Consider the following 6,979-nt stretch of genomic DNA (forward strand, 5'->3'; position numbering starts at 1 on the left):
TGCAAATTTTACCAAACTCTTCCTGAAAATAAGAGGAATTTAAAAAATGTGTCTAGTAAAATCTTATGTCAATATTGGAAGAGAACATTTCAAGAAAGAAAAAAATTATATACCAATATCATTAACAAATACAAGTCCACAGATCTTAAAATATTAAGATAAAAAATCCAGAAAAAATGTAAAGTTAAATGCATAATAAACAAGTTGGATTTATTTCAGTCGAGTAAGGTCAGCATGACATTAGAAAATCATTTAACATAATTCACCACATTGATTGAATATAGTAGAAATTATATCTGATATTTTAATAGATTCAGAAAAACATTTGATAAACATATTCATTATTTTAAAAAACTGTAAAATAAGGAATACAAGAGATTGTTAATCTCAATAAGGATATCTACTGTTATATTTAATGATAAACTGTTATATTTAATACTTAATGATAAACTGTTATAGTTAATGATAAAATCTTAAAAACTTTTTCTTTGGAATTGAAAAGAAAGACAATCTTGCTCTCTTTCAATACCTTTATTCAACACTGAACGGATATTATTAATTAGTACAGAAGGCAAGAAAAATAAATGGTTGAAGGATTAGAAAGACAGAAATACAAGAATTTATTATTTGCAGATGACATGATTGTATATATAAAAATCAAAAGAATCTGATAATTACTGAAATAAATGAGATTAACAAGTTTCTCCAGAAAAAAATTCAATATGCCCAAGTTATCTGTGTCACCATGCACCAATAAAAATTATTAGAAAATACAATTTTAAACAAAATACAATTTATAATAATATCGAATAATATCAAATATCTAATCTAATTTGTAAGATTAAGTCTAACAAAATGTGTGTAAGACTTCTATGCAAAAAAAATATAAAACATTAATGAAAGAAAGAAAACCTAAATAAGTAGGTAGATATAGAACTGTAAAGATATCAATTCTCCACCCTCATCTGTTCATTTAATGTGATATAAATAAAAATCCCAACAGGTTTTATTAAGGAGATTTACAAATCAATTCTAAAATTTATAGGGAAATAAAAAGGGTCAATCATAGTCAAGACTGTTTTGAAGAACTAGGTAAGAAGATTTGTTCTATTGGATATTAAAACTTGCTAGAAAACAGAAGAAAGCTTAGCATATTGCAGTTAGCGAGTAAGAGGAGAATCTGACCCATTGGTGTATGAGAATTGATTTGTAACAAAGTCAGCATTGCAGGACAGAGAGAAAGGATCCATCCTTTTAATAAATGGTGTTAGGAAAACTGGATATTCATATGGAAAAAAATGAGACTTCTAACACACAGCATACCCAAACTTCAATTTTAGTTACACTGCAGACATTTATGAAAGGTTAAATAATAAAGTCCCTAGAAGATAAAACAGGAAAATATCATCATTAACTATGGAAGATAAAGAATTCTTAAATAATGAGAGGAATAGTATTACTATAAAAGAAAAGGTAGCTTATTTTGACGACATGAAAATTAAGAATTCATTTCATCAAAAACACAATTAAGAGAGACAAAAGCAAGCCAGAGAGTGAAAGAAGATATATGTAAAACATGTAACTAATAAAGAATATTTTAAAAAATTCTTATAAATCACAAATGAAAAAATGAGAATGAACTTTGAGTATTCACTTTAACAAAGCTACCCAGTGTCTATAGCACTTTGAGGAAGAGGATGCTCAATGTATAGTAATTACATGAAAAGCTGCTCATATTGTTCATAATCTAAAAAAATATAAATTGAAACCAAAATAAGAATTTACAACACAGATGGCTAAACTTAAAAAATATTGATAGCACAAAGGGTTAGTGACAATGTAGCACACTGGACATACATGTGCACTGCTGATGGAAGTGAAAGGTAGTATAGCTAATCTGGAAAACAGTTCAGCATCATCTAATAAAGTTGAAGTTCCATATATTCTATGAGCAAATTATTGTACTCCTGGAATTTAACAAAAAATAATTGTTATATATTTTCTAATTGGCATAACAGAAATGTTCATAATTTATTTTTTGTACTAGCCCCCAAAAGGAAACAATCTAATGTCCAACAAGAATAGGATATATAAACAAAATGTTCTATTCTCACCATATTACTATAATTTAATGAAAATGAAAAGATTACCACTAAGCACAAGTTGGTCGAATGTCACAAATACACTTTTTAAGTGAAAGAAATGAACTTGAAGGGTTTCACTTACATAGTTTTAAAAACCAGCAATATGATTTATACTCATTGTGGTTGTGTGTTTAAGAGTAAAAACAGCAAATGAGGAAAGAGTTGCTTATAAAATTCAAGATAGTAATCACCTTTGCATGGTAGGGAAGAGTCTTAATTTGAAAAGGATATGAGGAAAGGACAGCTAGAAATATACCATCTTGTGACCTCAGTAAAAATTATACGAGTGCTCACTCTGTAATAACTTATTGATCTTTACATTTATATTTTATGCACTTTTTAAAATGTGTATATATTTCACATTAAAGAAACTTTAGGAACTTAAATAAAATGGGGGATTTCCAAGATGAATAAAGGTCAAAAGGAAGAAACTACAGAAAAAAAGGTAAAGTTGGAAAAAATAAACTTCAAGAAATGGAAATGATGATATAAGTTTAGACATAGTTCTAATAATAATTAAAAAACTGGAAAATAGATCCTGAAGAACCTATCCAGCAGCAGAGTAAGATAGACATGGAAATTATGCAAGAGAGATTGAGAGCCATAGAAGATACTGCAGAAAGTAGAGGAGAGACATAAGGAAATAAAAATATTAACTGAGAAGTTTCCAGAACTAATTAATGAAATACATTATTCTTTCAAGTCAGGAATCTCGGTGAATCCCAAGTCATTAAATAAAAAAGAATCCACATGTAGACAAATCACCTTGAAGCCTCAGAACACAACAGATAAAGAAAATATAAATTTTAAAAGTATCAGAAATGTAAGGGAGCTTCTTACATCCGTATGTATATACAATTAGACTTTCAGTTAAAATTTCTCAATAGCTAAAAATGTCTCATTAAACAAGCCAAGCCCATATGGTAAACTTATTAAGAAATGTAATACAAGCTAAAATATGGTTATCCTATTTTCTAAGCCTCCAGAAAAAACAATAACAAAACAAAAGATAGTTATAATAACTTTGCTGCATTTCTTCATTATAAGAAAACTTGTTGAGTTTCCTCTTGAATTGATGTACAATATTTACTTCTGTTGCTGACTCCAGCACTTTGTTCTATCTCATTAATTCAAGGAGTAAGAAACATCAAGCAACATCAGGAATATCATTAATCCAAAGACCATTTCTGGCTATGCCTAAGTGAAGCTATTAAAGATATTTCAAGATCTGACTAAACTAGTTATTAAAAAGCCTAACCACTATGAGTCAATTTATCTTCCTAGATAACTGTAACATCTTTGTCTTCAGTCATGGATTGATACATGTCTTTGGGTTTCATTTGCTACATTATTTCAGGCCAAGGTGAAAAGAAATTTTAAGCCACAATCAAAAACACCTTAAAAATGTTCAAGCTAAGTTTAAGAATCCTTTCATATATCATAAGGTAGTCCTAGTAGAAGGCATGCTTTACCTAGCATCATTAGACAGCCTGGTGTATCTTTTCTCTGTCTTTTATAGTGTATATTAAAGGAAAAATTTGAGTATTCTACATTCTGTTTTTTAAGAATCATAATAATATATCACTACTTAAGAATTTCAACACTGCACTAATGCTACATATGTGAGCAAACAGCATGATCTTTATGAATTAATTTTTATTTAAGTGCATGATACATTCTGTTTTTATATAACTTTACCCCCTGCTTGTAATTTTACATTTAAATGTGATTATTTCATTAATATCTGTCTCCCGTACAAAACTAACAGCCCATGAGGGCAGTAACCTTATCTATCTCTCCACTGTAGCCAAATAAATAGCATAATCCCCAGCATACAGTAACTATCTGACAAATGTGTAATGAACAAAAACAAATACATTGATAGGAAAATAATTTTTAAAGTATATTTTCTTTTATTCTGAATCTTTTTTCCATCCAGATTAATGATTAGTTTAATTTAAAAAGGTGGCATAGGAAGATATACACCTGTACCTACACACAAACACATACCTATATGCATACATGTATTTTCTAAATTATCAGATATGGAAAGAGTTGAAAATAACTAGGTCTAAACTAATGGCTCTTTCCCCCCCATTACCAGAGCACACTGACATTGGGGCTAAATGTATTCATTTTTTACATTTAGAATTTCCAAGAATCCTTTTTCTATTTCTTTCTAACTTTTTTTATATGACTCAAGGGTTAAGGATTTCTGAGGGATCACCCAGAACTATATAAGTTATATCTATAAACTAGACAGGGTTTTAATTTTTTAATTTTTGGTTTATACTGGGTAATCAGTTCCATTAAAATGAAATGGGTGATTGTATTCCTAAGCTTAGATCTAGTACTTTGTTTTATCTTGCCTTTTAGGAACTCTTAGAGCAGTTGTAATTGCCATCTTGTATTTTCCCAAATCTTCATTATAAAAATCAGTGAGGCTCATTTGCCACTTAGCATTGTATAGACCCTGCATTTGTAATACGGTTCATGGATCCATCCTGCTCTGTATCAAAGCGATCAAAGGCACTTTGAATTGGGAGGCAGCATGCTACAGAAGAAAGAGAAACATCAACTGCAGTTGTTATAAGACCTTGTTATAAGACATTTCCAGCTTTGACCTTCAGAAGCTATTATAAGCATATGTATTCTCCTGATGTTTCTGATCCTGGGATTTCTTATCTGCCAGTGGTGATATTTCCATATTAAGAAACAACACATAATTTATTAATAATTATGTGCTAAGTATATGCAAGTTATTGTTTGGAGAACTCATTTTCTGAAAACATTAGAATGACTAGTTATTAGCTGAGTGCAAGACTTTTAAAATGCAACAAAAGCATAGTGTCATCTGGGAAGACACCATTGAAAAGAAGATGAGGAACATCACAAAAACAAAGTCTGCTTGATCAAAGTTTTCTAAGGGAAAATTACAAAATTGTCTTGTTACAAAAATATCACCATAGTATAATCTTGCATTAGGTTCACTTAGTTTACAATGGGACTGGACTGCCTACACTCTTTTTGAAGGCAAGAGACTTCCTGTTATTTCCAATCATATCACTACCTATTTTATAACATAAAAATATTTTAATAAAATTATAGAGCTTAAATAGTATAGAACATCTAATTCCAAACCTTTTTTTAAAAAATAATAAAATAACTGAGATTGAGGGTATTGATGGCTTTCTCATAGTCTCATAAATAGTTTCAATCAGAGAGAATAAATATCATAACTCTTCATTCCCTCCAGCACACTAGCACTGATCTCACTGATTTGCGAAAGTCTAGTTCCCTTCCATTCTCCAACTCCTGTTTAAAACAAAAAACCAAACAAATCCTATCACCAAAAGAATATCATGCAAAATTCCAATGACTGGGTCTTTTCCAATTTCAGAATCTTCCTGCAATGGAAGTACCTACATTTCTATCTAGTCCTTGTGTTTTATGATTAATCGTGATATTTGTATAACCCTTGTATTTGGTCTGTACCACTGGGGAAAAGACAGAGAAAAGTGTGTGTTTGTGACTGCTGGAAGACTTTGCCTGTTACCTGTGATATGAAATGACAGGAGTAGGTTTGAAGTCCTCGAAAAGCAATAGTCAGAAATCCAAAAGTGGGTAAAGACTTCAAAATTTGCCAGCGGATCCTACTACTTTAGTATTTATAATCCAATCTGCTGAAGTTTATGAGGTAGAAGAGTGAAAAATGTGAGACTCTGCTTAAGGCTAAAAATAAAAGAGTGCTTCATTCTGACTTACAAGAATTATAGGCCAATCAAGCTAATGTGAGAAATATCATCTTTTAAAATTGAATACATGTTCATCTATGAGTTTGATCTTGTTTTGAGAAATAGATTTGAAATTTCAGCTACTTATATTTGCTTTCGTTCTTTACAGTATATTTATTTGATGCTGGGAAGGGTAAAATGATCATCAAATTAGTCATCAAACCTAATGGAATCGTGAGAGGCACTTTTTAGAAGTATAAAATTTATTTTGCATATTTTCCAGTAAGGATTTTTAATAATGAGAGTTGTCACCCCTTCTCTTTATATAAAGAATGATCAAGCTCCAGTGCAAAAGGAAGATGGGGTGACTTGGAAATTTTGTGATCATTTCTACTTTCCCATTAAGAAAAAATTATATATTCTTATAATAAACCATATTAAAATAAAAGAAAATATTTAAAACTCATCACTTCCTAATTATTTAACATTTTACTATTATATCTGATCTTGGAGTTACTTACATCTCTCATATCGGTGAAAACACTGTATAACGGTGTGTTACTGCATACCTCTTCTCAAACTTAAATTCAGAGATGTCATGTTGGTGTCATGAAATTGGTCATGGTGGGAGTGTGTACAACATAGAAATTGTCAAGAGCTATAAATCAGTGGTTGATTTAATTGATTATTGTCACTTGCTTTAAAAAAGTGATGAGGAAAATTAAGTAGTGAAGATAAAACTTAAAATGATGTTTTGTTTATAGCTGTTACATTGTTAATTGCACAAAAAGTTGAGGACATTTTCTTCCCGTATTCAAAAACTATCAACTGATTTACAAAGAAATCACTCATGTCATTGACCAATGAGAGAACTTCTAACATGGACATGTTGTCATTGTTTCACTTTTGTCTTACTCTGAACATAAACAAAAATATCAACCAGTATTCATGTCAGAATTATGCTTGTTTGTCAATGATGTGAGTGGAATTACACAGTAATTAAACATTTATACAAAACCTGACTTTGAGACACTACTGTTGGTAAAAGAATGATTAAATAGCAGATTTTGGAAGAAATAACAATTCAATCTAAAGTTATAA

Source organism: Eschrichtius robustus, chromosome 2, assembly GCF_028021215.1.
Source record: "Eschrichtius robustus isolate mEscRob2 chromosome 2, mEscRob2.pri, whole genome shotgun sequence".
Taxonomy (NCBI): domain Eukaryota; kingdom Metazoa; phylum Chordata; class Mammalia; order Artiodactyla; family Eschrichtiidae; genus Eschrichtius; species Eschrichtius robustus.